Genomic DNA, 10,839 nt, shown 5'->3' on the forward strand with positions numbered 1-10,839 from the left:
CGTAGAGCTAAACATGACTCGAGCCAATAAGCCTAGATAGGTAAACTGGCCGCAGCAATACAGGAGGAAGCCGCAGAAAACGTGGCCCAGCCACTAACGTTTGGTGACCAGCCGGGCGCCGAGCTGCGCTGCAGCTGGGGAGCAGCAGGGCCCTGCCGGCCCCGGGGCTCGAGGCACCTCCCGGGACCTGTGTGCACTGATTCGGAGCTGGAGGGAGAAAGGCAACGTGCCTGCTGCTGAGGGAGAAACCTGACGATCAAGGCAGGGCTGATGCAGAACATATCAGACGTGTTCAGACTGCTCTCCCCTGCCCCAGCCCCCAAAATGTACAGGGTTTTTTTTTTCTTTTCCTTCTCTGATACAGTTCTATGTTGAATTTCATTCAATGGTTATAACAACTTACACTCCCCAGAGAACTGAATGTTAGAAAAGTTCATTCTAGAGAACCTCAAAGCCTCCAGATAAGCCCCAAAGAGTTAAAACACTCGAAAAAAGGAAGGATTCTCCTTGGGATCTCCTGGCACTGCTGAGAATGTAGACACCTTCTGGAGAACTTGCATAAATCGTGTAAACCGAGTGCTACTGTATTTCTGTAAACTGTCAATAAAGATACCTCTGATATCTGATGCTATTGGGTTAATTCCTAAGATCATCCTCTCCTCTTTTGATTTGTGCGTGAATCCAAAGACAGAGAAAGGACTGGAAACCTTGCACGGCTCTACCCTGTCCCCTACCCATCATCATGGGGTAACGTTGTCCACTTACTCTGGTGAACCAGGATGAAACACACAGGATTATTCAGTGTGCTAAAGATTGTTAAGAGGGACCTTTGCATTTCCTGAGTCTTTTAGAGAGCGGGGCTGAGCCGATGCAGGATACAGCCAGCTTAAACTCAGCAGGAAAAGACACCAGTGCCATAGCCAGCTGATGTGCTAGCTCCTTCCTCAGGAAAGCTGGGCTCGTAGTCCCAACAGCCTGACAAGGGAAAATGCTAATGTCAATAGCTGCTGCTTAGGAGAGATTTAAAGCGGGAATGAGGGATGTTGCTGTAGGTCGGGGCTGCAAGCAGCCATAAAGGAGCACGCATATCTAGATTTAAGAGCACAGAGCTCAACGACTCCTGTGATGGCCAATCAATTGCAACCAAGCCAACGTAGCTGGGGAGGCAGCTTCCACTTCTCCTGCTAGGACTAACATTTATTATAAAAATGAATAGCTGCGGTTTCAACCTGCTACTGCCACAGCACTTTGCAGACTGCGTATCAATAGCCTGATTTCAGAGACGCCATGCATTTGCCGCTGAGCGAAGCAGGTGCTCAGGCCCCTTCCCAAGAGCTATCTGCAGCTATGTGCAATGCTTCGAATCAGCAGACCCTTACGTGAAAAAAACAGGCCTGTGAGATTGGCCCCAGGTCACAAGACAAATGAATGGCAAGACCAGGACCAAAATATAACCTTTCAGATGCCTGACCCTTTATCTAATCTCATGTACCACAGCTGCCTCATCCTTTTCCAAGTATAAAACGACCTTCTCAGTGAACTGCAAAGCCAGCCTGTTTTTCTTTTCTTTTTCTTTACTCTGTCTGTGTGCCTGGTTAGCCAAAGGAAATACAGGATTTAGTGGAAGGGTTATTTCTGTTGTTGTGTTCTAGTGGGTACCAACACAAGACCACCAACTTTTACATAAGAAAATAAATCAAGTGCAAACCAAAAATTAAAACACAGCAGCTGAACCATCCTTGCGGGGAACTATTAGAGACCAGGATGAGGTGTAATGAAGGTGCTTCGCTTACCAAGGCACCTTAGCAGCGTCTCTCCGTTCCCCCGCAGCATCTGGTACCAGTTACTGCCGGAGAGAAGATATGGGGGAAGATATTGGGTGGACTTTGCTTGGTCCACGGGGCAGCTCGTCCTCTGCTYGGTGCTCGGCTACGTCGACGCGCAGCTGAACAGTGACAACTCGGCCCTGCCCGAGTCCCCGCACGAGGGCCCCATCTCCGTCCAGGCCCCGGCTTCTTGGGGACAGGGAGAGYGCAGAGACAGGGCCTGAGAGGTCTGGCGGCGGTTGACAACCCTCACATTTATTATCGCTCCCCTCTGCCGCAGCCCCGTCCTCGGCCCAGGCCATGCGGGGCGGGCGGGGGTCCCGGCAGCCATCTTGTGCCTCGGGGGCCAGCAGCGCCCCCCAAAATGGCRGCGCCCCCCAAAATGGCGGCGCCGCCCTGGCAGCGGCCGGGCCCCGCTGAGGCTCCCTGAGGCATCGGCGTCCGTGACGGGCGGCCCCTGCCTCACGCGCCGGGTCGCGTCCGCGGAGGTGCTGCTTCCCCGGGGTGACTCCGAGGGCCCGTCCGCGCAGGTAAAAGGCTCCTTGCCATAGTATATGCCACAAACTGATCAGAAAGATCTTTTTTTCTTTTTTTTTTCTTTTWAAGGGAACAAGGGATAGAAAAGGAACAGCCAAACAAGCCAGGCAGGTCCTTTAAATGCCGCTTTTTTTTTTTTTTTGAAGTGCTCAGGAAAATTCTGGAATTTCAGGTTTTGCCAATGTTGACACTGAAAGGCGACAGAAGGACCGGTTTCAAGGGCGGCTTCTCTGCCTTTCCGCTTCTGCCGCTCAAAACCTCCCGGAGCCGTCTCCAAATCGCACCTTTTTTTGGCTGTGAAGACGCAGCCTCTGTCGCGTTCAGCAGCGAAAACCGAAACCGAGCCGGGGCGGGGGGGGAACAGTCAAACGCTTGAGACGTCTCTTGATATCAGGAAGAAACGATGGCCACATTTCCRCGTACAGATGTCATTTTATTCCTTCAGGAAAGTTAGCTTGACAGGTTGACGAGGATTTTTTTTTTCTTTTTTGTTTGGGGGGGGGGGCAGCGATTATTCCCCTGCCGTCGACATTTGCTAGCCTGCGCCTAAAACGCCACATCTGGTTTCGGGTCCCGCGCTACAAGAAGGGCGTTGGGTGCGAGCCCAGGGCAGGGCCACCACGGTGCCCTTCACCGCAGCGCCTTACTGAGGTACGCGGTGGGAGGACAAGAGGCCATGGCCATAAATCAAGTTTCCGGTCAGATATACGGAAACAAATTTTCAAATTTTCAAGGTGACACAGCTTGCTGTAAATCTCGGGTTTTCAAGACCCAACCGGCCAAAGCCCCGAGCAACCAGCTCGGCGTCGAGCAGCACCCCGCTGCGAGCAGGAGGCCAGTCGAGGTGGCCCCCGAGCACCCTTCTGACCACAGCGATCCTGCAGCCCGGCTGCAGGAGCAGGGCATCGATTGAGACGTTTTGGCTGCCGAGAGGCTCTGTTGGGTTTTTGCTTTTGCTGGAAAGGCTGCAGGGTCAGGTGGTCCCACCGCAGTGGCCAGGGTCTGCTTCCACCGCAGAGAAACGCTTCAGAAAGCCTGCATGTCTCTCGTGGGTATCTCCCTCACTTCTGGGGGGGGTCGCAGAGGTGAGGGTGAGCTCTCACAGGGTAAAAACAAGTAAGTACAGTCCAGCTTTCCTGAGCAAGGAGGAGAAGCTCTTTGTCTCTGCAGAGGCTGAGGCTAAAACTCCTGCAGGAAAAGCGCTCCCCGAAAGCCGTACTGCCGGAGACAGGTAGAGGGCCCCCTTAGACTGCTCCATGGGAGTCCCAGGAGCTGGGCGGCTGTGGCTGGCTGTCCATCTCCAAGGCCTCTGGGCGCCAGGAGGAGGAGGAGGTGCACTTTTCCCTCTGCACTTAGCCAGGAGAGGGGCTCCGTGCCCACCCGCTGCGCTGAGCACCCAGGGCTTCCCGGCTGGCACCGCGCAGGGAGCCCCAGCCAGCGAGTGCTGCTCGCACGGGGTTGTGTCCCCACCGCTGGGAAGGTGCGAGCCGCCCTCCGGGAAACAAGCCCTGCGTGCTGGCTTTGGGGAGGGCTTGTGCAAGATGTGGTTATGGGAAGAGGGTGGCTCCCGTGCCATGCAAACAAACAAGCGGGGTTGCGGGGACACGGCAAGTCCAGCCACTTCCAGCGAGATTTGCATGTTTGCATGAAGCCAGGTGACATCATGTGCGATACAGCACATCGTTACACATTTACCACTCCACGCTGGCAGGGAGAGGCGCCTCCGGGGCCAGGTCGTGCAAGGGCTGTGCATCTCTTGTGTGTGCAAATAAACATAGCTGCAGTTACGCAAACTCGGTCCTACTGCTCTCCCCTGGCTCTGCCCCGGCCTCCCTCCGGGGCTCAGGGCTTGGCGATGCCATTTCTGCTCTAAATGCTGTTGAGCCAGTTTGCAGGCACCGGATCAAATCCCAGCTAGGGTAAACCAGTYTGGATTTACTACACGCATGCTCTAAGAGCAGTAAATGTCACCCCTCAAGTCTCTCACGTCTTGGGGGCTAGTGGTGTTAAATAGGACAAGATGGGGCTCTCTGCTCCTAGCTAACTCAGGTAACCACGTTCCAGCGCAGTGCAGGCATCTTCTGGTTCCCACGACGGGGGTGAGCTGACAGCCTGTGTTTTCGTGTCAAAGCCAAGCGTGGTGAGTCAGTGCTGGAGCAGCCTTCACCCTGGATACCTGAATTACAATTGGAGGAGCATGCAAATCGCAACATCGTTTGCATTTCATTCCTGCTCTTCTGCGGGGCGTGTAAATCACTAACCAAACCCAGCACTGAGCTGTACCATTAGAACCCTGGCTCTCCTTCCTGAACGCTGCACTCCCCCAGGCATCACGGCATCCACAAGGCCTCTGTGGTGCTGCGTGCTGTTTGAGGCGAGTCCGTGACGCGGTGTGGTCCAGGAGGCAGAGTCGTGCTGCTGATCTTACTGAAGTCACCTTACTGAAGTCACCTCACCTCTGTATTTCCCCTCCAACTCTCTGTCTCATCAGTTGTTGGCTTCTTTGAGCAGGAACCGCATCCTCTCTTAGTACTGCCGGGTCCCGATCTTGCTTGGGACCTTGGCTCCGCAGCAGTCCTGGACTGGTGCAATCGCAACAGCCGGCAGATATAGTCTGGCCAGGGGGAGAGAGTGGGGTGTTGACAGAGCCATCCCATYCTTCCTCTCCTTCCTTGTGCCCTAGCACTCTTGTGCAGGATACGTGCTGCAGGCGACATGGCTAACGCTGCACAAGCTCTCCATCCAGACTGTGGCTGCATGTAAGCCCTGCTAGGGGGAGGGAGGGGGAGGCACAGATGGCAGCAGATGCTCTCATCAATGAAAATGATTTAAGCAAAATGCAAAACAAAAAAACCCTAGCAACTGGTAAGCAGACTAACAAAACCCGTCACAGGGSTAGAAAAAAGATCCTCGACCTAACAGAGCCTTCACCCCTGCACAGAGCCTAATTCAGTGCTGCCTTTCGTGTTGGTGAAATCTTTTTCCCATCCCCAGTTCATATCTGGAAAAATGAGTGGAGGAAGGAAGACTGTGCCTTGCTCTGGAGCACTGGGCAGCGACCATTTTTTAAGCCTGGGATCTGCTGAACGAAAGCCATCTAGTGTCTCTCTCCTTCCCCTTGGCCCTGCCCTCTCACTCCCCCCTCCCACACACACCTTTAAAGGTGTGAATATGCCACCAGGCAGCTCCTATGCAGACCACTCGCTTAGCCTTGCTTCCCAGGGCCAAGCTGACGGCTGGCATGGAAGCATTAAGGGGGAAGGAATCGACACGCTTAATGGAGCTGAGGTGGTTACTGCAAACAGCTAGCTGCTGCCAAGGGGCTGGATCCTCGAGAAAAATTGCTTTGTGCCAGGTACAAAGGTCCTCGTCCTCCTCCCCTCCCATCCCCTGACTTTGACCTGTGCTCTGTACTATCAACCGTGCCCTGGATTTGGCACAGCTGTATGCTTTTGCACAGGTTTTCTCAGACATGTTCAGGTAGAAACCGAGAGAATTTATCCAGTCTGATTTTTTCTCTTTTGTCTGATTTTTTCTCTTTATGCATTTGCCTGGGATGCCTAGCAGCACAGTCAGAGGTACAGAACGACTGTTTCTACTGCATATACTTAGATGAATGGCACAGCACGCAGACCTCTAGCCTTGCACTTCCGCAATTAATTGCATGGGAGCTGTTTTTGCTACACGCACACGCAGTAATCTCTGTTCTGCAAGTGCTGAGCCACACTGTGCACATGCATATGTTTTTATCGGAGAAATTGAGACAGACCTGTGGCAGCCTTCTGTGTAAGGAGCAAGGCTGTCTCATAGCGCTGTTAGTGTCTTTCGCCTTTTCAAGCACAGCAACTCTCTTTGCTAGCTGAGTGACACCATTTTGAGCTTTGTACAAAGCAGGCGGTGTGCGGAGATACACCGAGACCTTCAATGGGGTGCACTGGGAGCGCTGCAGACGTGACTACCTGGGTGCATGTGGACGGGAGCCAAAAAGGGGAGTGATTCACTTTTCATAGTATGATATACAGCTCTCCACAGTCAATATGTTTCTTTACTGACTTCTGTTGGCTGCAATTTCATACCTAAAAAGCAGCCAAAAGCAGCACTCTAAACAGCACTGCAATCCAGCGGAGCAGCTCTTGGCTGAGTAACGTGGAAGAGCACTTATGGGGTTTCTGGCAACGCGGACCCTGGAGCACCCCTTCTTCTGGTACCTCCCCACACCAGGCGCTAGGACACCCACCAAGYCAACGGCAAAACCCCACTGCCTGCTGTCGGGCTGCTCTGTGCCCCTCGTCGGGAGGCTTCAGGGAAGGTGGCAGCCACGTACGCAGCAGGAACGACGCAGCTTCGTAAAAGCGGAGCTGTGGCAACCAAAGGGTTGACTCTGATTTCTGCCATCAGCAGTTCGAAGGTGCTAATACCTACTGCAATGGGAATACGGAGCGCTGCGCTGCAGCCGGCGCTGATATGACTCATCCCCTTTGCAAACAGATGCAAACAGCAATTTTTCCTGTCGATCCCCAGGCTGTGTCCTAGCATAGCTGCAGCCAGGACTGTTCCTTAGGAAAAGGCTTTGATGACATTTGGTGGTGGTGGTACTGCTGGGTAAGGTATTTCCACCCTACTGCAGCGCACAGCCCTCTCAAGTGGGAAGGGAGGAGGGCTTGCCTGGCTGTGCTGAGAACTGCATCAGGAACCTGGTTAAGGTTAAAAACAATTATTCAGATGCCTAAAGTATTTGCAGGTCAACTAAAAAGTATCTCTTTTTTTTTTTCCGATGGGTAAGAAAGTTGGTCTGGCAGCAATTTGTTTTCCTTAGTTTTAATTTACTTCATTATCAGGTTCTGACTTTTATCCCTGTAGAATACAGGAAAATCTAGTATGCGGATTCTGCACTTGGCCTGCAATGACAATCATAGGTCTTGGAAAACGTTTTAGCAAAAAGTATGACGTATATAAGTGTAGCTTGCATTCAAAACACGTAGTTGGGATGCAGTCAATCTTTGGATGTGCCTGAAATGTGGAAAAGGGGAAAAAGCAGTGGGGAGAATAGGGTGAATTATTTTTTAAGTGCTTTTTTATCTGAAATAAAGCACTTCCCGTTAGCACTAAGCAACTTGCTGCATAATTTTTGCTGGATTGATTACAAGTACAGGGAAAGGGAGGGATGCTGGCCCTGTGGCTAAGACAATGGATGAACATCTGGTAGATCTGAGCTCAGAGCATGACGCTGCTTTGTTCTTTCTATGTGACCATAACAACATTGCCCCGTCTCTCTCTGCTTAATTTCCCTTGTGTGAAATAGGGATAGTGCTTGCGTATTTAGTGTGTACAAGCCACCGAGAGCTTACTGCGTGTCTCCAGTTCGATACCTGTGTTGACGACAATGCAAAGATGAGTGCTGCCTCTTTCATGTAACCAGAACCACGGGTCCACATCTAAATGCCAGAATTTCAGGTCAAACAGGATTTGAATCTAAATCGGGTTAGCTCTAGGCTTTGAAAGCCAGGTGAAGTTTTGCAAGCCTCCATCACCACCTGCTCCTTACCCCTGCAATCCTGAGAGGAGTTTTAACATCTGTGAATCATTTGTTTTGGTTTCTCCCCACCGGGCCCTTGGCGGCAGTGCCTCGCTCAGAAGCAGTGGGCGTGGGAGAGGAGCAGAGCCCGTGGGCCGGATCCTCTCCTGCTTTGAGCGTGAGAGCACCGGTGCAGGTGCAGGTTAGTGCCAGGAATTAACAATCCAAAGCAACATGTCATGCACTGGTTCCTTGCAGCCCCTCGGGAGTCCCTGTCCTCTGGCCTCTCCTTGCCATCTTCCTCTTCCTCGCTTCCCAACAGAGGTTGCCGGCTGCTGCTCAGCATCCTTCGCCCCACTGCCACACAACTGTGCTCCTGCATGATCCAGGCCGATGGCCYGATGTGAAGTCATCTTCTCAGCAGCTGATCCGGGGCGCTCATCCGGCAGTGGCTTGCCAGGGCCAGGATTGGAAACATTTATTTTAGCTGGGGTTTGGAAAGAAAATGTTGAAATCCTCTTCCTTCGGCAGGCTTCAAGAGCTCATGGCTCTCTGCCTAGATAATAGTTTTTACGAGGAAGCTTTAGCTTTGGGACTTTCAGACTAATTCCTTTCCCCTTCTTTTTTCTATCTTGCCCCTGGAAAGGGGGGTTGGACAGCCCTAAACTGAAGCAAGACAAGTCATTCTTCTTCTTTCTCCCCACAAAAATTAAAACTGGGCTTTTTCCTTTATCTCTGTTCATTTGAAGGATGGGGAACATGCCACCTTTCGGAGCCGTTTCATTATCGGAGTGCACCACGTGCCCTTTGCCCAGGTGAAAAGGGCTGACTTCCCAGTTTGCAAGGTGGGAGAAGAGCTCAGAGCCCCTCAAGCTGCTGCCAGAGCACTCGGCAAGGCTGCGGAGAGGAGGGCGGGCAGGAAAAAACAGCAGGAAACCCTGAAGAGACTAAAGACCAGGGCTTCATTTGAGCTACACCAAGGCAAACCCTGCACTTCCGCAGCTTCTGCTCCCACCGGGTTAAACCACTCCAGAGCAAATCGAAAAGTAAATGCCTCGACTAGGGCCGCAACACCAGTGTCTCGCCACTGAGGATGGTAACTAGGCCTAAATCAAAGCCGATGTCAATCCGGTCATGCAGTTTAGACACCTGTGGTGAAGTAGTCATGGTTTTGCGGTAGTTTCTCTGCTGACACGCTTTGGATGGATTGATTTTCTGCAGTAGGAAAGGGGTATAGGAAGAGGCTCAGCACTGCCTGCAGAATGAGGATAGTGACATTTTTAGCATCGCACTACTTCCCAGCGACTAGTGCTTTAAGCCTTTGGTGCTCTACAAGAAATGACCCTTCCTGAAAAGCTTTTGCCATGTCAGTAACCTTGGCAGCTCAATATCCTTCTTTAGCTAGCTGCTCTCTGCACGTCTGGAGAGAAGAGAGTTAATTTTAAAACATCCGGCATCTGTATTGGCGGCAGGGAGGAAGGTTCCCTCGATTTCATAAGCACCAGCAAAACCTAAGTGTCTAAATTGTAAACCCTCTTTAAGCTGGAGTTGCCAGGCCACATCCAAGAGCAGAGAAAAACCACTGCTATGTTAGCAGGCTCCGAAACCGGCTGGGGCTTTTCTGTGCCACCTACAGTGGGACAGAGGGGAGCCCACCACGGCGTGCAAGGTCCCACCACGGTGTCCGGTGAGACAGGTCACTTCTGAAATATTTGCTGATGAGGGCTGGCTTTCCGCTGGGCCTTAGCGGCGTCTTTTCCTGGGGAGGTCATATACGACAGCCCTCTTCTTCTGCCCTTCGCCTTTCCTGGCTTCCCCCTCCCTCCTGGGGGGATGCAGCACCCGTCAGCCAGCACCAAAGTTTTCCACGATATGCCCTGCCACTTTAGGAGAGGAGGAGCAGCTCCTTTCCTTCAGATGCCACTTTCTTGGCTCTTGCCAGTGTGCGTTTGCTCTTCCCAGAGAAAAGGAGATGCACAGAGTAAGAATAAAAACCTTCTGCCAGTTTTTACCGCTGGTTCTGCAGGGCAACATGTCAGCATTTGCAAAGTGTAGCCAAGACAGGAGCAGGACCCACCGGGCCAGGTTCGCTGGCTCTCCTGCTGAGCCCCGAGCCTTTGYGTCACCCTTTGACATGCCATCTGCACAGTCTGCATCGCGTTTACGTCTGTCCTTCCCCTTCCATCCCTGGCTTTGGCATTTATGAGTGAGTGATTCCTCGGGGACGGGTTTGGCAGCCACCAAACTGCTGTAAGTTTAGCAAAGTGGTGCTTGAGAGCGGCAGAGGAGACATGGGAACGGAGGGCAGGGAGAGCTAAAAAAGGGAGGAGGGGTTGTCCGTCCTACAGGAGAGCTTCTGGGTTCAGCTTTGTCCAGATCGGACCAGAAAGATAGGCTGGGAACGGTCCGGGAAACAAAATATTTGCAAGCTTATTCTTTGACCTTTTCAAAGCACGCTGCCTGGTCTGATTTAGCACYGAAGTCAAAAGCATGAAGTTGTAACGTAACATTTTGGCTGGGTTGAACGCAGGTGTTCCGAGGGCAGTTGTTCTTTCGGGAGGGCGTTTGCCCAGCTGCGTGCAACAGCGAGCTTTGCCCCGCTTGGCCCTTGCTCCTGCCACAGCTCCCTGCAAGGGTCCCTCGCACCACTCTGTGCCGCCCGCGCCGCCTTGCCAGCTCAGCCTGGCGCGCCTTGAGGACCATCCCAGGCCGTCCAGCCACGGCCCAATGCTGGGAGCAGCCGTCGGGCCTGGGCAACAGCCCGGCGATGGCTCTTGTAATGGGCACTGCCCTGCKGCAGGGGAAGGGGAGAAGGGCAGCGATTTGGGGGCTTCTTCACGCGGCCTGGGGGCAAAACGTGGGGGCACTTCACGGGAACGCCTCGCGGCGGTAACGGGGCAGCGTCGGCGAGCGGCGGGAGCTGTGGCGTTGCGCGGAGCCCGGAGGGGGGTTGGGGCCTGG

This window comes from Apteryx rowi, unplaced genomic scaffold (assembly GCF_003343035.1).
Source record: "Apteryx rowi isolate R43461 unplaced genomic scaffold, aptRow1 scaffold_430, whole genome shotgun sequence".
Taxonomy (NCBI): Eukaryota; Metazoa; Chordata; class Aves; order Apterygiformes; family Apterygidae; genus Apteryx; species Apteryx rowi.